Below are 24,191 nucleotides of genomic sequence, written 5' to 3'. Positions count from 1 at the left end.
GGTTTTCGCTTAGGGGGAACATCAAGTCCTATCACAATGCAGCCTACACACCTCTCTGTGAAAGCTGGTGAGACAGAACCCCGTTGGGTCCCAATGATGCAAAAAAGAAGCTTAAAGGGAAATTTCACTGATTTTTCAAAATTTCTGCATCAGATGAAACAAATTATTCAGAGTGGTTTGATGTGAAATGGTTCATCATAGAGAAACTGACTCATTTCCTTACAGTGGTGGTGATAGGAACCAGGGGTCAAAACCTCTGCAACACAAATGTAGCCATTTTATTTACTATCCAAAATGACCAGAACCTACATGTCTTCAGATTGTTTAAATGCATAGTGTTGTTAATGGCAAAATAGTGGTGAATAGGTTTTCTTTGGATACTATTTTTTCTTACAGCGGCTCATATGTACCCCTCCACTATGAGGGGCCGCATCTCAAAACTATCATAAAACAGTAGATTTTAGAGGCATTAAACACTTCAGACGTCTGGTTCCTATCACAATTACTGTGAACAATTCTAATTGGCTCAGTTTTTTTTTTTACATCAAGCCACTTTGAATAATTGCCTACAGGGTTGGCATTTAATTGTGCAATTTTGAAAATTCCGTGGAATTCCCCTTTGAGGTTAGCATGTGCCACAGCATCCAAAAGCCCAGCCTCCACCCATCTCAGGGGGCCAAGCACCGGTTTCCATTTCATCTCCCCCTCCATTCTCTCTCTCTCTCTCCCTCTTTCACCTTCTCACTCTCTTTCTCTTTCTATCCCACTCCCTCTCTCTCCCTATTTATCTTTGTTTTCTCTCAGCCCCATATATTGACTCCGACCCCTTCTTCTCCTCCCTTTCTCTGCATCTCATTGCCTCTTCCCTCTTCCATCCCTCCCTACCCCATCTCTCTGCTTGTCAACCCCCCCACCCCTTCCACCACCACATACACATTCAGACGCTCTGCTGAAGCCAGCAGGCCCATGTGACCACGCTCAGTCGGAGTGGCTGCAGTGCCGGGACTGCCTCCACTGCCAGAGAATTCCGCCTGAATACCAATGAAGCTCCCAGCTTTTCCGAGGGAGTGTGGCCATCGAGTGGGTGGACAGCATGCACATACACATGCGCACACACAAGATGTGCTGCTTACCCCATGCATGTCACAAATGCTCCTAGCATACAAAAAACGCTCCCTACGAAGGCGACTACACCTAATTGTATGTGTGAGCTTTTATTTTGACGTAGCATTGACGTGCCCGTCCATATATTGATTTCAGAGCCAGAGTCAGTTTGACTGTGCAGTCTATAGGTCAGCATTGACTGTTCCGTATTGACTGGATGATCAACTGGAAAAGATTGCATGCATGCGGTGTCCTCCATTTGAAATTAATACATAACCTACAGCGTGAACTTATCTAGTCTATTGAAAACGCTCTTAATGCAGGAGGCACATGAGAGACTAATATTGACTTCAAAAGTGGGGGGGGGGTGCGGTACGAAAGCAAGCCGTGTTTTGCCTAAGGCAGAGTTACCTTCAGCCAAAACAAGGACATGGTGAGCTTTAAACTGATGACTTGCTACTGAAATCAAGGCCTACGCCTAGTATAAAGAGTCCTATACAGGTTCTGTGCTTTGTTACAACAATAGAACCCTTTTTGATGCTCTATAGAACCATTTAATAGTTCCCCCCCCTCTTAAAAAAGGGGTTCTTCAAGGGTTCTTTGGTAAAGCCAGTGGTTTTATATAGAACCATGAACACTCAAATAACCATTTGCATGCCTAAATGGTTCTTTGCATAGTGAAATCATTCTTCAGATTGATGGAGAATGTGTTGGGTATGGTTCTATATAGACCTAGCACCAAAAAGAGTTCCTCTGTTGTTACAGTGTTAAGCTTGTGTCAGTAGAAGAACCTCTATTAATGCTATATATACTCTTAAAAAGATGGGTTCTTTAGTAAAGATTTGCATTTGAATGTTTAAATGTTGCTTTCAATGGTTTAATAATCTGTTATGAAAGAACTTTAAAAAGTGGTTCTATGTACCACCAAAAATTATTCTGCTATTGTTACAAGTCATAGAACCTTTTATGGTACTATATTGAAATAGAAAAGAGTCATTTCACCACGCAAAGAACCATCTAAACATTCAAATGGTTCTTTTGAGTTATCATGGTTCTATAGATCAATGGTTCTCAAACTGGACCTCAGGGTCCATATATTTTGCTCTATCCTTATGTCGGATTGGGGAAAAATGTGGACTGTCTGGGGGTCCCTGAGGACCAGTTTGAGAACCACTGCTATATGTAACCAATTACTGAGGAACCTATGAAGAACCTCTGTTTTGAAATGTGCATGTAGCTTAAAATAGAGAGAAAAGAAATGAAAGCCCTGGAAAAGGTGCAGGATTGTGTAATCTGCAGGAGTGTGTTGTAATGGGTTACTGTGTGGTCTGGAGCGTCCTACCAATCAATCCACCGTTTGTCCCCTCGGTCTCCATGGCAATGTGAGATGCAGTTTAAAAGGGATTATCCTTGCTTAGTAGAAAGACATAGGAAAGACCTATGTCTCTGTGTAAAGACAAACAGTCTTAATCTTGCAACAGTTGCATTACAGATCTCATTCATTAAGCCGCATAATGCTACCACGATTCTGGAGGTGACCCTGTGGCCATTGTCTGTGGTCTGGAGGCAACTAGACCTTTCATTTCAATACCATGAATCTAATTTACATCATTTCCCCTTTATTCTACAGGTATAGTACTGTGCAATAGTCAGAGACCCCCCTTTATTTATTGAATTACCAGTCAAAAAGTACAAGTTATTATATTTTCAGCATCAGGAAAAAGCATAAAACACATTTAATGTTTAATTTAATTACACAGAATAATATTTAAATCTCCTTTTAGAGTGTCCACACTTTGCCTATATTAAAGCTTTCATTCTTTTCAGGAGACTTGCTTTCAGAAATCCGCAGGGATATTTCTCCACACCTCCAAAGTTCAGTCTTAGAAGTTGGTTGCATTTTCTTAAGATAATAAAATTTGACTAGTTTTCTGTGGCCAATCATTACATCACATACATTACAAAATCATTATACTCTCTCTGTAATACCTGAATGTGTAAGGGCAGTATAATCAAAGATTACATTTGAATCTTCTGAGGTCCAATTGACCAATCCCAAGCTCTCTCTTATTTTCTTAGCCCTCCAATCACTGCTTAGCAACTATTTGCCATTGCCTCAAGCTTGCTCCAGCTTAAAAGACATACCTAGGGGACCTGCAAATGTGAGATACCATCATGGATAGAGTAGACTACATCATTTTCTATCCATTTCCAAAGCCAAAAACAAATTTGTGGGTCTCAGTGGTCTGGAGATTTGATATTAACACTGCTCTTTTAATATGAAATCTAAAATGGGCCGTGTCAAAATGTCAAAGCACATGCTGGTGTCAGTGCATTGAGCCATCAAAAGTAAGATATAAACAGATCATTAAAAATTTTCATGCTTGCTCTGTCAATATGCTTTAGTCTAGGATGCTTTTAATTAGGTTTTTTTAAGTTTCTGCTGTTTTTAATTGTCTTTGTACATCCCAGCTGTTTTAACACTGTTGTGTTATGGGGGAAACTTGAGCCTGTAGTGAGCGGATGCATGCTTTATAGTGAAGGGTGTTGCAGTGTTGGTTGTGTCTATGTAAATCAAGCATCCTGGTTAATGTGTATTTTCCTTTAAAAAATGACTAACTTGTACTTAATGTCTGTTTTGACTGGAAATTAAATAAATGAAAGGTGTCTCTGTCTTTTTTTTTTCCAGTAAAATATTAATTAGTTTATTAGCCAACCTGTGACAACATCTGACATGTTCCGCATTTATTTTGTGATAGAGCTACACTATATGGACAAAAGTATTGGGACACCTACACATTACACCTACAGGAGCTTTTATGACATTCCAGTCTAAGTCCATGTGCATCAATACGGAGTTGGTCCCCCCTTTGCAGCTATAATAGCTTCCACTTTTCTGGGAAGCTTTCTACAAGATTTGTCTGTGGTAATTTTTGCCCATTCAGCCAGAAAAGCATTTGTGAGTTCAGACACTGATGTTGGATGAGAGGGCCTGGCTCACAATTCCGTTCTAGTGGGTTGAGGTCAGGGCTCTGTGTGGGCCAGTCAAATTCTTACACACCAAACTCACCCAGCCATGCCTTTATCAGCTGGCACAAAGCAGTCATGCAGGTAATGTTCTCCAGGCATTCGCCAAACCCAGACTCATCCATCAATTGCCAAATAGAGAATTTCACTCCACAGAATATGTTTCCACTGCTCCAGTGGTGGTGTGCTTTACACCATTCCATCCAACGCTTGGTGTTGTGCTTGGTGCTTTATGTGGTCTGATGCTTGGTGGCTGAGTTGCTGTGACTCCTGAACACTTCCACTTGTCAATAAAAAACACTTGAAGTTGATTGTGGAATTTCTAGGAGGGAAAACATTTCGCAAACTGACTGATCGATCCATTCTTTCACAGATGTATGGCTAGGTGCTTGACTTTTTAGATCTGTGGCAATGGGACTGAATGAAACACCTGAATTCAATTATTAAGAGGTGTGTCCTAATACTTTTGTCCATATAGCATATGAGGCTAATTAAGCTAACAAGTAATAAAAGCTAATTCCCCACTTATAAGCTTCATGCAAACTAATGCAGTCTAAGTCTCTTGCTTGCCTCGATCAATGTCAATTTGACCTGTATGGACCTACTTATGTGGTTTCTGACACCATATGACATACTGTTACCTATGAAAGTGGGCAAAAGTACATAGTAAAGCTAAATCCAGTATCAGCAGCCATGCTTTTGCTGCTTTGCCTCAGTCTGCTGCCTTCACAGGTGCAGCGAGTCCTAACGCTTTGACTCAGACCAGCGCAGTCTAGTACATCCTGGCGCCGTGACTGCGATAGATGGCATGGAAGATAAGTAGGCCTCAGGATTGGCAGAAAAAATACCCTGGGCACCACAAAGGAGCAGCTGGCCATGAGTGCGTCAGTGAGGGGCATCCAGAGAGGCTGTGGATGTAAGCTGATGGAGAACGCAGGCTCTGCTGAACAGCTGCTAATTACCCAGCGGTGACCAGGCTGAGCTTCAGCCCAGTTCTGATGGACTTCGTGGCAACATTTGAGTTGACTTCTGGAATAGCCAACAATTGCGGTAGTGAAAGAGTTAAGTGTATGGACTCATGGCAAAGAACATGTTAATATGCTTCAGACATAATTAAAAATTGTGGAATCATTGTTTTTTAAAAAGAACAATTTTGGGTCCCTTCAGTTTGAGAGTCTCCTAAAGATGATCTACAGATGCTCAAACAGTGAACAAACTGGTGACAATATTTGATTGAATTTAAGGTTAGGATTAGGTTTAGGTTTTAGTTTAACCCTTGCATGGTGTTGGGGTCTGTTGGACCAATTTTCAATGTTTACAAAAAGAATAAATGATGCACTTTAATATTATTTCAACCCTAGTTTCCTTGGCCTTTGCTCATTTTCTGTGAAGTACACATTTATAACACATTTATAACATGTTTTCAGTGTCTTCAAACTGTTCACCCCCTACACATAATATTACACATGTGGTGTTGGGGTGAACCCGCAGGGAATAAAAGTGTGGAGGTGCTGTCTCTTCCTACATGGCCTGCTGTTAGTGTGTCGGTTTCTATGTGTGTATGTGTTTGTATATGTGTGTGTGTGTGTGTGTGTGTGTGTGAGGGTGGACAACATGGACAGGCTGCTGACTGGCTACAACTGCTAAAGGAGAACCCTACACTGACCACTTGTGATATTTTAAGCATCTGGTATTTTTATATAAATTGTTACGGCTGTAAAACGATAATGAGGTGGGTCCACCAGACCACTGAGTAACAAAAATGTCTGTTGTTCCTTCATCTAATGTAGTGGACAGCCCCAAGCATTTGAGGCAGTCAGAGCCCTGATCACTGGCCCCACTGGCCTGGTCAATGATCCTTCTGTAGGTCGGGGCTGAGGTTTCTGAAGTAGCACTTAAGGTTCTGTTGCTTTTATTAGATATTTAGTTAAATGTTAGTTAAAAACAAAGTGAGGATCTATAGCGGACTCTCTCAAAATTAAGTGTTACCTAATATTGTTGCACAATAACAATTTGCAGGAAGCTAAAAAAGTGACATTAGATGTCTCCAGAATGATGAACAGGGCTGTAAATGATTCTATAAAACTGCAGCTGAATTGCATCAAGAGTGAAGTTATGACCTTAAAGCAGTTTACTTGACAAGAAATTACTACAGATAGATAATTGCAGTAGAGTGTTTATCATTTACAAGGTCCCCAGAAAATGTCTAACAGTACCTTCTGGTGTCGAGTTTGAAATATTTACACCGTATGCATGATTATTGGATATAATGTCAACAATTATTCATATGAAAAGTATCAATTAGTGTATTTTATGACAACATCCATAAAATGTTATTGACCTACTCTGGACTCACTGCATCTCTCTCTCTCTCTCTCTCTCTCTCTCTCTCTCTCTGGTCTTTCTCTCCCTCTCTCTATCCTTACCTTTACAGAGCAAAAACAAACTAATTTCCATACAAATGGAGTGCGGGCCTGCAGCCAGGAATTAGATATTTCATCTGTAGCCTGGAGAGCCTGCTGCCGTAACTCGCTTCTCTCTCTCTCTCTCTCTCTCTCTCTCTCTCTCTCTCTCATGCATACCTGACTGGACAGGCAGCTGTGGGGGTCAGAGCAGCTCCCTGGCTGAGTTTGGACAGCAGTTGGCTCCCCCAAATGCTGGCTGCCAGCTTTAGCTAGAGAAGATTGGGGCATTGGCTAATGCAATGAAATACACGCTCAAGCTGTCTGCTTCTCTCTCTCTCTCTCTCTCTCTCTCTCTCTCTCTCTCTCTCTCCAGCCACCCCCACACTGTTTTTTTTTCTGCCCAAGCACCTGACATCCTTGTTTTTTGTTCGAATCCTCATTTTATCCCCCACAAATAAAGTCCAGATTGTAGCTGTGTTCTGTCCTCCAGCGCTGGACAGAGGCGACTGCATGATGCATAAAGCAGAGAGGCTGTAAGTGCTGCAGATGGCTGGTGGGTAATATAGTTAGTTACAGTTCCCGCCATCGCAGCAGTTCAGATTACATGATCTAATTCACTCTCTCACTCTCTCTCTCTTTCTGTCTCCCCTTCCTCTCCCTTTCTTTCTTTCTTTGTAGTAAAATTCTTTTTCTACTCTAAACAACACAAATATACCAAAATGCTTTAATATTCAGTCTGTCCACTCTTTACCTTTATTACAGCTTCCATTCTTTTCAGGAGACTCAGTTTTTCAAAGAAATCTGCAGGGATATTTTTAAATACCTCCAAAGTTCAGTCTTAGGCCCAGTCCCATTTCACCCCTTGCTCCTACCGTTGAGACCTTAGCCTTCTGTTTTACACATTCACGCCTGGGAGTAGGGTGTCCCGATTTTTGTTGAGATAGAGGGGAAGGACAAAGTGTTAGTGTTACATGGCAATATGGCTGCACAAGAGACCAAGGAAACTCACAAATGTAAGTATTTCACAGCTAAGAAATACAATAACCACTGTATTGTCTTTTAATGTATTATGTTTTACTAAAATATCTTGATTCTTTACTTCCCGCGTCCTTCTTTCTTTCTTTCTTTCTTTCTTTCTTTCTTTCTTTCCCTCTCGCTGTTTCTTTCTAGTACAGTGCTGTCTTGATTCTTTCTTTCTTTCTTTCTTTCTTTCTTTCTTTCTTTCTTTCTTTCTCTCTCTCTCTCTCTGTTTCTTCCTAGTTTCTTTTCCTCTCTCCCTCTCTATCTTTCTCTCTGTTTCTTTCTAGCAAAAGTGCTCTTGATTCTTTCTCTTTCTTTCTTTCTTTCTTTCTTTCTTTCTTTTTTTCTTTCTTTCTTTCTTTTTTCTTTCTCTCCCTCTCTCTCCCTCCCTCCCTCTCTCTCTCTCTCTCTCTATCTCTCTGTCCTCTCTCTCTCACTGTTTCTTTCTAGTAAAGTGCTATCTTGATTCTTTCTTTCTTTTTTCTTTCTTTATTGCTCTCTCTCTCTCTCTCTCTCTCTCTCTCTTTCTCTCTGTGCACCTATTGAGAGAGTGCGCAGTAAAAGTCGAGTGGAGAGAGAGATGGTGAGGCTATTCAGCGTCTGACTGAGGAAGCGTTATTTTTCCACCAGGAGAGCGCAATAAAAATTGAATGAGGATGGATAAATAATTCAGTCTCGGTTTCCAGCGAGAAAACGGCTTTTCTCCAACGAAAGCTTAGAAATCAATGCTCTCTCTCGCTCCTCATGTGTGTTCAGCAGAAAAGAAGGTGTATGATCGTGTGTGTGTTTGGGGAGATCGTGTGTGTGCACGCATGTGGATGATAGCTGGATTTGCAGCAGCAGAATATTAATGTGATATTGGACCACAGACAAACACGGCAAAGTAGGAAATCAAGGATGTGACTTGAAGGTGTATGGACAATCAGTGGGTCATGAATATGGAAAAGATAATAATAGATCAAATTTGTTTGGGTGAGTGTAAAGGAAATGCGCTAACATTGATGTTTTTATTTTAAATATAGGGACGTATACGAGAATAACTAATAAAAAGAGGCCCAGAGACATAAACACAGGGTGATGGATATTGAACTGTGGTCAAGGGCCATTAGTGGGGTAAAGTGTTTTTCCCCATAGATGCAGATGATCCATTATAATGAGAAATTGTGATTCAACATACAGTTCATCTCAGTCAAGTAGGATATAGGGGTGATTCTAGACCTTGGTTTGAGAGGCACCCCCCCACCCCCTTCGGTTTTTCATTTCAGCCCTCTTGAAAATGCCATTATTTCCCAAATCCATTCTTTCCCAAATAAATTAAATTCCTTAGATGATCTTTTTCTCTGGTTTACAACCAGTAAACTATCCTCTGAGTTCTCCCCCTCCTGAACCACAAAGTCAAATATTCTGGTGTAAAACTTTCCATTACCTGCTAATGCTCAGTCTAAACCCCAGATGAGGTTCAGCAGAGAAGATGACATCTTATTAGTGAGCTGGCTAAATAACATCTGCATTGACTGATATTGACTGATATGATAGCATATTATCACTGTTGGGATGAAACCTTACCTTCATTTTTCTTGTGTTTTATTTTTTTGTTGTTTAAAAATGCTAGTTGCCATTTACATTATGTTTATATTTAATGATGAACGGAACAAAAGAAATACTTCAAAATTACTTAAGATTAAGATTTTTTGCTCCATTAAGCTCCATTTAAAGTTAAGAATATTTTTTTGTCCTAGAAAGTTACCATTTTAGACATAGAGCAGCAATATATAAGTATTAGGGACTTGAATCTTATGCAGCCATTCTTTATTTAGCCTGTATTGACTACAATCAATTTGGCAAAAAAAGAGGGCCTTTGAGACGGCAACTTTGTTAAATGTGGGGGAATCCATGTCTTGTGCATAAGAAGAAGCAGTATATGCTTCTTAACACATTTTTTATTGGCAAGCATGTAAACATGAAACAGCAAATGACCCATAAACATTTCAAAACTGACATATCGTAGCATTAGCTTAAACGAAGATGTGGAAAACATAGGGCATATCCCACTTCAGACACCACTGTAGTACAGACGTAGAAAAAGACAAGGAAAACATAACGCGCATAGGTGAATGCTCTTTCATTTTAAACAGGCACCTTAACAGGCAGCAAGAAAAACCCAGCCCAGTGGTAACCCCAACACACAACACATGGACGGGAAAAGATAGAGGACATTCAAGGAGGGTAGACACTTCTAACCACTAGTTATATTACAAAGTGCAACTTCACTAACGACAACAATAACAAGACATCAGCAACAACAGAATAATAATTGTCCTTTTTATGTCAGGACAATTTATTGTCCCTAAGTGCTTCATGGCAGCACGGCCCATGGCGAACGCCATAAAAAACACAAAACTACACTCTGGCTTCTGGCACTGATCAGGTTTTGCACTCATTCTGATGTTACTAAAAGACATTAAACCAAGAATAAACACTGACACTGATATTAGATGGCATGCAACTTCAAATTTACATTGTAAAAGGCAATTTTAATAGAAGCATGTTGTTTGGTTGGACAAAAGAGTCTGCTTATTTCCATGCTAATTAACCCTTAATGGCCTTGATGATCAGGGAAAATTGACTACTAGCTCATTCAAAGCTATGCATCATGCATTAAGAAAGGAGTGGTGATATATAATTCTTGTAAAACCAGGTTTATTTAGTTAAACAACTAAGTTGGCTATATAACTTAGTTGGCAGGCGAACTGTAGGCAACTACATTTATTACAGAGGTAACGTCAATGTCTACTTAAACATGACCTAATATTCAGCTTGACAAGTTTGACAAATATCATATAATAGGCTAGAACTATTAGAGACAGCAGTAAGACAGCAGAAGCAAATGTTAAAGTAAGTAGTAAGTTGGCTAATTCTGGCAGTCCCACATCACAGCCAAAACAATACAGATTATAACAGTTTTACTTGAAGTAAAACACCTATCTTTATTGTTTTTACTCAGTATTAAGCGGGAAAATAGACGTTTACTGTCAGCTATGACCCTGCTGCTGCCAGAAGAAAAGCTGTTTAAAGGTGCAGTATGTAAGATTTAGGGGCATCTAGTGGTGAATACTCATCTCTGAGTGCCTCACCCCTACCTTTCCAAGCGTGTAGCAGAACCTATGATGGCCTTCAGGTTTTCTTCTGTCGCCTGTCCCGATTTTTGCTTACTCAAGTTTTCGCTTCTTTTGACAACAAGGATTCACCCTGCCTTGCTTTTTCTTGACAATAAATCTAATAATAAATATGATCCTCCATTTGTCACCAGCACTGGCAGCAACCACTGATTCTTCTTCCTTCTCTGTCTTCCAACTAGTGCTATAGCACCACCAAATTCAAGCTGCTTCAACATAAAAAAATCAAAATGCACTCTCTAGAGCCAGTGTTAGGTTCGTCTGTTCTGGGCTACTGTAGAAACATGGCAGTGCAACATGGCGGCCTCTGTTGGAAGAGGACCTGCATCCTATGTAGGTATGAGGGGCTCATTCTAAGCTAACAAAAACCCAACTATTCATAGTTACAGGTGATTATACGCTAATAAAAATGTGGTTTTGTTTACTACATTGCATTTCCTCTGATAGACCCTCCTTAATTTTACACACTGCACCTTTAATCTAATCTAAATACGGTTTGAAAATGAACCCTTTGGCTGGGTCATTACTGAGATACAGTCACTAACCCAGCAGGTGAGGACTGTGGAAATAACTCAACTAAATGACCCAACAGGCTCAGTGCGGCGTTTGGGTAGAAAAAAACATCCCAGCAGTTTTAGAGTGTAGAACCACCCCTGGCAGGATGCACAGAGTACTGATAACTCTCTTTATGAATACCAAAACACGTGTAAAGCTGGAGCGGGAGAATGTCACAGAGATGGAGGAAATCCTGCAGATCTGTGGAAATCTGTTGCGAGAGTTTACCATTAGGAAACACCCATGAAAAATTCAGTGACAGCTGAAGCCTTTTGATCATATTCTATCCCACCCGGCATAATGTGTGTGTTTGTGTGCACACTGTTTTACTGTCTTTGTTGGGACCAAACGTTTCTCCTTACTGATGTAGCACTGTTTGTCTACAAGAAGATGTATTATTATATAGATAATGTAGATAATATCAATGATGTAGCGCCACCTGTTGTGAAAAATACTTGAGTGATTGTACTTTGTTACTGTACTTACTGTACTATTATGAGACAGAGTGAGAGAAAGATCTTTTTTGCTGATAATGTCATTATATTGTCATCATATAGTTCTTATTATATTGTTATTATATAGTCCTTTTTATGTTTCTGATTATTATTAAGCTATTAAATGAGATTTTTCAGGCCAAATGTGTCTTCTATGATGTGGGCTTAGCAAAATTTGAACATTTGGCTTCAGTAATAAATATTATTGTATGTATAAATAATGCCAGTGAGACAAGCACATTTAGTAAAAGAAAGAAAGAAAAAGGCCAAAGAAAGAAAGAAAGAAGGAAAGTGTGTGTGCGCACTATGGGGGTGGCATTCTGCTTTAAGTAGAAGCACTGAATCAGAAAGATAAAACCACAGAGAGAAATACAGCTGTAATAAATATGTCTATGTGCGTAACCCAAGGCAAGGTAATGCAAGGTTAATGAAGCACTCCACCAGCCCACCGGCAGGAGTAAACAGTCACCTCTGTTTATTTGCCTTTTTTCCACACTCTTGGGAGAGAGAAGCAGAACAGGACAGAGGCGTGAAAGGGAAAAAAAGGGAGTGAGACAGAGAGAGAGAGAGAGAGAGAGAGAACAAATGGATGCTCCAGTCCCACTCTGACACCCACTCTGCTGAGCCATCGCTCCATCCACAGGGACGAGAGAAGACACTTTTGTCTTTCCTGTTGTCTACCAGTCCTTTTCTCTCTCTGTCTTTCCCACTCCGCCTCTCCGCTTCCCACTCCCATGTTCAGAGGTCATGGCTTGCCACTGTTTCCTGGCACTGGTTGAAATGTATTGTTACTCTGATCTGCCCTTTAAGAACCTTACGTCCAAGAATTTTCCTCCCTTTTTTTTTAAATAAAAGAGTTTGATCTTGTGTGTAAAGACTGTTAAAGTTTCAAAACATACCATTCACCATTCATACCCAAGTCCACAACATCCACATATGAAATCTAAGCTCGAAAACAGTCTGTTTTAAATTCATTGTTTTTGTGACTTCACAAGAACCAGATAATTAATTCAGATCCGCCTACTCAGACGAGAACAGTTTAGCCCCGCCCATTGACATTCACGTTATAAGGAGTATTTCAGCCCGGACTGCTTTTTGAATGAGGCACAATACAGTGCAGCCAATCAGAACAGAGGTCATTTACACGTCAGTCTTAATGGCGCAGTGAAAAAAAACAGACTGAGGTACATTAAATCACACCTACGTCATAAGTGGACTTCAGTGGGGAGAATAATAAGATATAAAAAAATGTAGGATATGGGTCCTTTAAGGGTAATCATGGAGGCAGAGGGGTTTTTATAACATTGTTATAGTATTTTACACAAATAACTCATAGGTAACTACAATAACTTAACCCCTTAAAATGTCAAGCTCACTACATACAAAGGCTTATTGTTCAGTAACTACAGGGACTTCAATTCAAACTGGCTAAGCTATTCTTAGGCTATAAGTGTGTAATAAAACTTTAGGCCCACCGATGAGCCCTGACCAGTTAAGGGGTTGTAAAAAAATTCTGCATAATTCAATCATTAAGATGTAAGAGAGAATGTAAAATAGTCGATTCAAGAATAGCGTTTATGGTTAGCTTCTACCTCCCTATTGAGTCTTCTTCCACCACATCCTACTACTGTCATTACATCACTACCTGCTCTATTTCAGTTAAATAAATAGTTTAGAGTAACATCAAATTGGCACAACCTCCCTCTTACCTGTACCCTGCATGTAATCAATTAGTCAAGACATGTTTGCTGTCCAAAGTTTGCTTCTTACTAAGGCTAATGCTGCCAAGTAATGAAGGCTTTACCAGCAAGTCAACTGGCTCTTTTTATTGAAGGCCGGGACTTTCCCCATTAACAGACACCATCGTTAGTGTTACGATTTTTCCCATTAATTTTTCATCCAGCAAACTGTCTCCTCCTCCTTTATAATTTCTCTGGCCTAACTTATGTCAAGATGCTATTTTAAATGGGCTTGCTTATGTGGGTTCTGACCCTGTATGACACTGTTATCTAAAAACATACAAACAAAATTCAGGCCTTAGTATGCCTGCTATGCCTGCTATGCCTGCTGCTACTGCTTTTAGCTATGTGGTGTACTTTTAACTATTTTCATAGACAACAGTATGTCAGTGGGCTTCAAAAATTTAAGACCAATAGCAAAAATGCTTCTATTTTGTGTTCTTTTCTTTTCTTTTCTTTCAGTACAAACTATAGAAAATAGAAAATTCTGAACATATGTTGATTATTTCTAAATTGAAATAAAAAATCTCACAGATTTTTAATGTGGTCTCAGACTGTTGGACCGTAATGCATTCCAAATTCTTCCCCATAAAGCCCCCTTCCCAGTATTTGAGCACATCCCCCACCACCCACCAAAAAAACTTGCCAGTATGCAAACAACTGCAGCATATAAAAACAGGCCACATCGTCTGATTTGTCCAGGGTGTTTATTGCCTGTTCTTAACAGGCTAATGAATTAAAATTAAATTATATCACATTCAACTAAGAATTACATATACAGTATGAAAATGACCCATGTTCACAAGCCTCTGGGTGACTCTGCACACATGAGTTCATAAAGAGCCAATTTCAGGTGAAATATATGCTCCTAAATGCCCCCCTTAGACTGTAAAATAAGATAATTCCAGATTACAAAAAAAGAAAACAGAAAATGGTCTTATGATAGTCATTTAAATATTTATTTTTTCCATCCCATCACATGCACCCCCGCCCCCCCCGCAATTCCTTCAGTTTGAATACCACAGCAGTATGTCATACAGTGTCAGAAACCACAGCAAGTCTATTTGAGATTATTCAACAACTCAGCGTGGTTTGGGCAGGCGTGTGATGATTCAGGCGTGCAGTTTGCACAGTGCTAACTGGTGTGTTACAATGTTTCCATCACAAGTTAGCTACACTACCCTCGTAGCTCTAGTGTAATGCCAAGGAAGTAAACTTCAGACACTAAACATGTCTTAGTAATGGGAAAACTTTTTCTCCGAGCTGTTCCTTTAGGGCTCTATTACAGGACTATGAGGGCCTTCCCATGCTACTATTCGCTCATAGTTACTTTAGTATACAGCATGACGGCAGTGCCCCAGCAAATCACTGTCTGGCTCGCTCCCAGCCTGAGTAGATTCAGTAATGAGTAAGTCCGCTGGGCAACCCATATGTCTGGATGAATCATACTGCCAGGTGATTGGTTTGGCAGAGGGTCATGGCAGCTTTTTCTCTCGGCTCTCGAATGTTTCTGGATGTGTGCGCCTCTGATCTCGGTGGGAGACGTGATTACTCAGGCCCAGAAGAGTGGGCTGACTCTGTCATCCAGCACGTGGTGGGTGCTGAGGACCCTCACCATCGCTCGCTCCTGCAGACCCTTAATTAATGCACTGATTTGCTGGTAATTGCCCCCGCTTCAAGGCTGACAGAATCCGCTGAGGCACAGCTTTCCAGCCCAAGAGAGTCTGCCTGCTGCAGCTGCAAATGAGGCTCTGATAACCTGGATTTACATCAGGCTACTGCAGTCCCCCAGCTTTCTGAAGTTTCCACCAGAAGCCAAACACCAGTCCAGGCATCAGCTAAGAATGAGGCACTGGGTCAGTAAAGTTGTTCATTCCCCTACTTTAAAGGGGAACTCCACTGAATTTTCGAAATTTCTCCATAATTCAGTGATTAAGATATAAACAAAGTCACTCAGAGTGATTTGAAGTGAAATAATTCATTTATAGAGAACATTACCAACACAGATTTTCTTGTGGTGCTGACAGAACCAGAGCTCCCAATGTCTACAGTGTAAATATAGCTGTTTATTCACTAGCCAAAACCATCAGTGAATCTACACGTGTCTTCTGAGTTTTTATATGTAACGTTGATGATGATAAAATAGTGGTAAATCTGAAAAAATGTTTTCTTTGGGGACTATTTTCACGTTACAACACCCTGCATGTACCTCTCCACCATAAATAGATTAAAATGCACTGATTAAAAAATGCTTTCGACCGAAACTTTGTTTTTGTTTCTGTGCTTTCAAGTCTGATAAATGTAAATGACCTCGATTCTGATTGCCTGTCTTGTATTGTGCCTCGGAAAAAAAAGAAAAAATAAATGCCAGCCACTATTTTTGTATGTGCAGATGGTCTGGAAGGCTTCAATGATACATTTGCTTCCTGACAGACAACACTCCTTATCACTTCATAATGGGTGGGGCTAAAAATAGCAGCAGGCTGAATGGGTGGTCATTTGTAGATGTGTTCATGGTTGTGACATCATGCCCATGATGAATTCAAAATCAGCTATTTTTTTAAGCTTAATCTCCATACATGGACTGCATGGCCTAGGTATTATGGTATGTTTTGAAACTTGTATACGCAGGGTGGCATAGATTAGTCAATTAGTCAACTAAGTGGCACAGCTGTTGTCTAGTTAAGGACGGTTTTAGTCATGAAATATGGCAACACAGGAGTGAACGTGCAGGAGAAGAGTCTAGAAAGCAATTTCTCTGCTAAGCACAAATCCTAGCATACTTTGTTAGTGTGGAAAAACTTCATGAGATGAAACCAATTCTACTATCAAACTGCATGCTTTGTAAGACTATGCTGAAATATAGTCCATCACCAGAAAGTCTTGTAGGTTTACACACTCAGCGTGGACAAGGACTGTCTCGATGCTTCCTGAATGTCAAAATGGTTCTACACAAAAACAGACCCATGAGAAACCATGTAGTATACAATGGCTGGAATTATACAAAACTCTTGAATTTTGAAAGACTGTGAACTTCACTTCATCCAGAAACTATATCTTACTTTTGAGATTTTGTCAGTTATTCGTTCAACACATTTACATGTACTTGGGTAATCAGAAAACATGGGCTCTATATGAGCCAGGCAGTAATCAGATTTATGCTTTGCAACCGGCCAATAAACTCACAGCATAAGATGTGACGCAAACACTCAAATGCCATACCACATTTTTTTTAACATTGAGTCACTTTAGCGGAAAATATGAATATACATCATCTTGAAGATGAAGAAGACTTAAAACCTTAATTTTCTCAAGCATGTTGGTTTCAGCATCACTCTAAGAGTGTTTTGTTGCAATCACATGGTTGCTGTGTTAAATGCTGTTTGCTATTCCTGGGACTGCGATCTGTTTTTGCACATGATGAGAATGAGAAAAGTGAAAGAAATCAGAGTAACGGTATACATACACTAAAAAACCCAAATACTGAGCTAAAATCCAGCTCTCTTTATCTGGTTACTTCAATAGATTTCTAGACCTTAATCCAACCTAAGAGATTGTAGTGTGCTGTTTACATGACCACTTGAATAACTGATAGATAGAAATTGTCAGATAGAAATCTGACAATGATTATATTCTTAAGTGCATGTAAACACACTCAGTGTTGTCATGGGGTGCAAAGATGATAACTAATTGTTACTGATGCTGGCTTGTATTTGTATTGATGATGGCTCTTGGTCAACAGCCGTTGTTTTACATGCACTCTATGAATAAATATAACTTGATTAGATCACATTCAGCTTGATAAACAAATGTTTGTTTCCTGTGATTTTAGTGTACAAAAGCTCTGTGAAACATGCATTATATCAATAGAACATCAATAGTACACTTGAAGTACATAGAAAATACTAAAGCTACATTTTTTATTTAATACGTTTTATGAAAGTACACCTAAAATAGCCTTTTCTGCATTTTTTGAAAAGTACATTTTTAAGTAAGACATTTAATGGTAAGGAAATTGAAGTGTAAGCAAAGCCACTTGAATAAATGTATTTCTGAACAAGCTGAAGCATACTTAAGTGCATTATTTGGTAAGTTTATTTCAAAGCAATAACTTTTAATATATGCTTTAGTACATTTCAGTCACTTTACATTTTAGTCACTTTCCAGTTGCAATGTAACTCAAACTATCTAGAAATGAAATATAGGTACACTCAAAAGTGTAAAATATATTAAACCCCTTAAATGGGCCCAAAGTTTTATTACACACTTCTATAACCTAAGAATAGCTCAGCCAGTTTGCGCCGAAGTTCTTGTAGCTGCTGAATAATAAGTCCTGTATGTAAAAAGCCTGGGATTTTAATGGGTTAAAATATATTTCAAGTGTAGTAGAATTTATGTCTTAACAATTGCTTCAGTTAATTTCATTGAAACATTAGTTGTTCCGATTTAGAACAGAAAAGCACAAAAGATGTATTTCAACATTACTTAAATATAAGTATATAACTTATACTTATATAGCTAAAATATATACTTATACCTTATAGATAACTTAACTTACACATATGAGTTGTGTTCAGTTAGCTCCAAAATAATATATTTAAATGTATGCTAATTACGCATTATAAAAGTACACTTAAACATGTTTAATTTGTCAAATGCATTAACATTTATTTACTGACACTGAAAATATTTAAAATTCATTTTAGTTATTATTACTCAATATGTAGCACTTAAGTGTATCAGTACATCAATGTATATTGACAGTGTGAAAACAGCAATGTATACTAATTACGTTCTAAAATCTCAGAATCTAGAACCTTTCATTACTTACACAGGGTAATGAAATACTTCACTATTTACAACGTATTAAAGTATATTTAATACATAGTAAGGGGTAAACATTAACTAGAATAGGAAAGTTTATAAATGATCTTTAAACTGGCTTGAAAACGCCATTGCTTTGAAATCCCTTGTGGTTGTTAAAGTGTTGCTAGGCTGTTGCTGTGGCATCCATGGGGTTGCTGAGCTGTTGCTAGGCCATCGCTATGGTATAGGTGTCCTTTGTGACATCATTTGTGGCAGATGGATCTAAATTTTCTCCACAGTCCACCAATCATTTCCTATGGGAATAAAAAAAAATTGTGTTTGAACAAACTCTGTAGAAAAACTATATGTGTAATCGGTGCCAAAAGCACAAGCCACTATTCCCATATAGGCCCTGTGATCCTGCAAAGTTTTGTGGTTTTAGCTTAAAAAAACTGCTCAAAAAAGAGCATAAAATAATGAAATAAAGAACAGTAGGTTACACATGTATACTTTTCATTAAATACCCTATAGAAAAGAATATAGAAAAAGAATACACACTCACTCAGCACTTTATAAGAAGCACTGTGCTAATACTGGGTGGTCCTACCTTTGCTCTCAAAACAGCCTCAAGAAGAGATGTACATGGTGAGCAACAATACTTAAAAAGGATGTGGCATTCAAGCAATGATTGATTGGTATTAATGGGCCTGGAGTGTGCCAAGAAAACATTCTCCACACCACTACACCACCTCCACCAGCCTGGACTGTTGACACAAGGCAGGTTGGGTCCATGGATTCATGATGTTGGTGCCGGATTCTGACCCTAGCATCTGTGCGCCTCAGCAGAAATCGAGATTCATCAGACCAGACTACGTTTTTCCAGTTGTCAACAAAAAAATAGATTTTCCTTGAAACAGTGCCTTTAAAATTAAAACCCACCCATTATAGGTCTCAGTCCTCTTATTTTTCCATAAACTCAGAGGTGTTAACATCTACTCTCGCTAGGGACCGTTTGGAGCCAACGTGTTACAGCATGCAGCATACAGAAGGGGCGGGAGGGGGTTGTTAACAGGCAACAGATTGTAGAGTTGCATTCAGGCCATACTATTTCTCCCATGATTCATAGCAACACCTCGTTCTTGTAGACTGTCTCACTGGCCCTTGGCCTGCCTGGGATAATCTCACCCAGGACACAGGGCCTCTCACACCCCTCACCGCAAGCCCAGTCATGACCAACTCCCCTTCCAGTAATGTGCCTCCACCTAAGGCAGACAAATAATGGAACAGTCTGTCAGTGAAACGCAGTTTCAATTGGAACACAATTTCATTTCGCGAACAAATGAAGAAGAACGTGAGTGGAATGAAATTCATTTGAGTGACAAAGCTTTGAAAGGAGATACAAGGTGACAAAACAGTGGTCTTGACATTTGATCACTAAAAAAAAGGGATCTCCATTTTTATGATTCAATTTGTGCTGAAGTTCATCCATTCGGAAAATGAACACGGCTCGCCTTCACTTTTATCATCTAGTTGGTGAGAATGAGAAAAAAAGAGTAGGAGACAAAGCCACAAGAACAAGGCTGCAGTGTATCTGGGTCACGCAGGGCCTTTGGGGTGTCTGCACTTGCTCCTCAGTGCCAGCTAGCACGGATGAGTCCAAGCACAGAAATAGACGGCAGACAGAAATAGCGGTAGGTGTGGTTACATCTGTCCTTTGACACCTGTCTACCTAACTGCTTTATTACAGGGTCCAGAGAGCTCCAGAGAGTTGCATAGCTGCCACTTATCTCATTTCGTCAGCATATCTCAGGATAAACAACTATTTTCACCTCCGTCAGGGAGACATGCTAACCCCGTATTAGCACGGGACTGCTGCAAGTTAACACACGCTCACCGGCTTCAAAAGCAACAGCTTAAAAGCTTAATAAACATAAATATGCAGTGATCAAATGGCAGTTCTCTGTATTATGTTGGTCTAATCTCAGAATCTAGAACCTTTCATTACTTACATAAGGTAATGAAATGGCAGCTCTAAGTACTTTTTATCCCCTGATTTTTTATGCTACTAGTACAAAATAAGAGACTTAACATCTTAAGTTGTTTAATAATGAATGAATTTAAAAAATGGAGTCTATAAAGTTAGTTATGTCCAGTTAGTTATGGACCCCATAATAATAGCTGCTTGGGTTCCTTTTAGTTCCAAGAACTTGAGTTTTTGGCCTAAAATAAGTCCCTACTCTTTTATACTGCGCTACCTAGGCTATATATCCAATGCAACACTGTTGCTCACTGATCAACACCTGTCATTACCTTGAGTTTTGGCCTAACGTACCGCCCAACTCCTCTATAGTTAGTAATAGTTATAGTATAGTGCACTACCTAGGCTATATATCCAAGGGAACATGGTATTGCTGACTGATCAACACCTGTCATGTTTCTCATCTGCACTTTTGAATTCAAATCCCAGAATGCCATGTTTTACCCTTTAAATGGCCAGGGCCTGACGGCAGGCCCAAATTTTATTACACACTTCTATAACCTAAGAATAGCTCAGCAAGTTTGCATTGAAGTCTGTAGTTACTGACTAATAAGCCTTAGTATGTAGTAAGCCTGGGATTTTAAGGGCTTAAAACACTGTAAAATCACAATGTTTTAGCTTAGTGAAGCATATAAATAGAATTACAATAAACAGAAGTGCTCAACCCCATTAAAATCCCAGGATTTTTACATCCTAAGATTTATTATCCTGAAGCTATGCAGACCACGATGCAAACTTGTTGAATTATTCTTAGGTTACAGGGTTGTGTAATAAAAGTTTGGACTTGTTGGCTGGACCAGGGGCCAGTTGCACCAGCTGCTTGTAAGTCTAAATGTAGACCAGTTACAATAATAATAATATCTTTATTTATACAGCACCTTTTAGGCATAGAAATGCAGCTCAAAGTGCTTCACAATGACATTGAATAAAACATCAAAATCATATATATAATATAGTAAATAGCAAAACAAAAACCCATTCGCAAAATAAAAACTATTTGAAAGAAATGCTTGTTAAATAATGAGATAATAATGATAAATGAATACATGACATATGAACAACTAAAAAATTAAAGTATAAAAAAGAATAAAATAAACATAGAATGAGAATGAAAAATAAGAACAATTGAATGAAAAAAAATAAAAGTTGAAATAAAAACAGGAACCTAACATTATGCTAAGCTAAATAAAAACATTTTCAGCTGCTTTTTAAAAAAAAAGTAACAGATGTTGCCTGATGAATGTTAATTGGTTGAAGTTGAAGAATTTTGGTGTGTAAAAACGCAAAAACATAAGTACAACCGGTTTAACCCGGTCCTGGTCATTTAAGGGGTTAAATATATATCTTGGGACAATTGTTAAAGTTTTGGTACTGGACAGGGCTACAAGGGTACACCACCTCTAAAACCCACCCCCAGTTCCAGTAGTCTGTGCTCTTTTAATGTCTAGAGTACAATATTATCAATATTATAAGCTGAACAAGCAAGCTAACAAAAAGCTATCATTAGCTTACAGAACTGTCTTTTTCTTGCAAGAAGTGGGGTTTATTTTTATCACATGTAATGTGACCTCTGCGCATGTAACACATGTCTACATGCTTAAGTGGAGCTTTCTGGGGGACTTTTCAGCCATGCTAACTTACTGCTAACATTACATCTAAGGGCTAACAGACTTGTTGTCCATCAGACAGTGTATCAGCGCCCCCTACTTTGAGCTCCTCCTTCAAAAGAGTTGAATTGGTTTACAAATTTAATACTCAGTTTGTTCATACCCTAATTACCCTGATAGCAAGAGGATAGTGGACCCCTGTCGGCCCACTGATGGCAAAGTTGGTGGTCCAGTGGGGTTTGCTCTGCGTTTTCCGGGCGGCCCACTGGTGGTTATGCAGAGTCGTAGACAAAATTCCACTTATCATCGCTCATTTTCCATTTACAGTCCAGTTTACTTATTTTCCCTTCGTTCCTTTCTTTAGGTATACTTTTTAAACCTAAATTAGTTTAGTAAATCATTTTCATCTATCACAGTGTCAGCGGTAACATTTTCTTTAAAATCATTTTATATCAGGCCTAATGTTTGTCTAAAGTTATATTCCAAAATAAAAGTCTCTGTGCATTTAAAATCTGTTTGAGAAGGTTAAAAAACTAGTTAGAGCTTGTTTGCAGGACAGTAATCTGGGTGGTTCAAGGGTGGACCAGCAGTGGCAAACAGTCAGTGGGGTGCCGAACATATCAAGCCAGCGGACCAATATGTGCTTGCTATCTGGGAAGCTTACACTTAGCGCAAAATTTCTTCTGGTTGTCCCCAATCACTCTCCTTAAGAGATCACGTCTGGCACCGTGAGACTAATAGTGACCAAGCTTTCAGAAAAAAGGAAAATAAAAGAGAAATATGCTAACGGCTAATCAGAAACTCCACTCGCTGTGTAGGCATGCTAGTCTGCATTACTGGATATGTGCTAATTCACTGAGTTATGTCAGTGGCATTTTCAAACGTCTGGAAAGATAATCTCACCTTGTCTCGCATGGATGCTACAGGCATTTCATGGAGTCGCTCACTGCTAACAACATTAGCATTGTTTGGTTGATCTACCTCTAATCACTAAGGCTAAAACACATGATGTCATCTCTGTGCAATCACACCATATCATCAGCCAGGTACTCTGGCAGTGTGTGCAAAGGTAAAGACACACCCTCCATGATTCATGTATTACCTGGAGACAACTGACTGATTTACATCAGTGGAATGACTGCAGAGGCTGCCTGATGGATTAAGTGGGGAGGAACACTGAATGATATCATAGCCAGGTATTTCAGCATGACAGACATGGTGTAATGAGTGTTTAGCATGACAAGATGAAATTTGCATACACTGAGTTGCCATCTATTAGATCCATTTACACTGTATGCCCAAAGGTTTGTAGACAGGTGCTCATCCAGATGTTGGAACATTGCTGTGAGAATTTGACTGCATTCAGCCACAAGAACATTAGTGAGGTCAGGAGCTGATGTTGAATAATTAGTTCTGGGTCACTCCAGCTCATCCCAAAGGTACTGGATGGAGCTCCATCACTCTAGAGAATGCTGTTCCACCCCTCTAGATGCTTGGACATTGTGACCTTAGGTGACCTCGTGTGCAGCTGCTCCAGAGCATCCCTTTCTATTAGCAATGCAATGAAAGGGGACCACCACTGGTCATTATTTGGGTGGTGGACCACTCTCAGCTTCGCAGTGACACTGATAGTAAAGCCATGGTTGTTTGTGTGGTGGTGATATGAGTGCAGTACAGTTTTTAACCTTATTTTTATGGAGTTCTTACAGAAAACAACAAACAACAGACAGACCAAGGGACTATAGGTAGGGTCAATATAGGGAAGGTAACATCGTGAGAGACGGGAATTGAAAAGAGGCTGGATCACATTATAGTATAAAGGTCTGTGCGTCTTTTATGTCCATAATTGTCCTTTGAAATCATAGAGGTCTTCATGGCCCATGACTTGGCCTTGCAAGGCCATATTTTTAAAGAGGGAGGGGTCTTCCACTATAGTCTAAAATCCAATTCCATTGGCCTTAGTACAGAAGGAAACAAAAAGTTCTCCAGGCAAAACAAATATAGTAAAGAAATTCCTTTAGATTCAAATAAGATTTCCAGTTCTTCCAGTATTTTTGACATGTTTTAGTGGAATGTCCCAGCAAACAAGGCAATCATTCCATGGCATAAAATTCCTAGATTACTTCTTGATTATTGGAGACTCTTTCCTCAACTGTTTCCTGGTTATTGCTTTTTTACTATCCTGCTTTTTCAGCCCAGTTTCCAAAATAGATAACGCTG

At 39.4% G+C, this 24,191-nt stretch overlaps 1 long non-coding RNA gene across 1 annotated transcript; it reads right to left on the bottom strand.

The window, feature by feature from the left end:
* Nucleotides 1-18,559: 18,559 nt before the first annotated feature.
* LOC118819288 lies at nucleotides 18,560-22,972 on the bottom strand. The gene is made up of 3 exons (XR_005008144.1): nucleotides 22,875-22,972; nucleotides 19,459-19,588; nucleotides 18,560-18,640 (listed from the first exon to the last, which is right to left on the bottom strand). It is a non-coding gene; the product is annotated as an uncharacterized LOC118819288 (long non-coding RNA).
* Nucleotides 22,973-24,191: the final 1,219 nt, after the last annotated feature.

Source organism: Colossoma macropomum, unplaced genomic scaffold (assembly GCF_904425465.1).
Source record: "Colossoma macropomum unplaced genomic scaffold, Colossoma_macropomum, whole genome shotgun sequence".
NCBI classification, from domain to species: Eukaryota; Metazoa; Chordata; class Actinopteri; order Characiformes; family Serrasalmidae; genus Colossoma; species Colossoma macropomum.
This window is presented reverse-complemented; position numbering and strand designations above follow the sequence as displayed.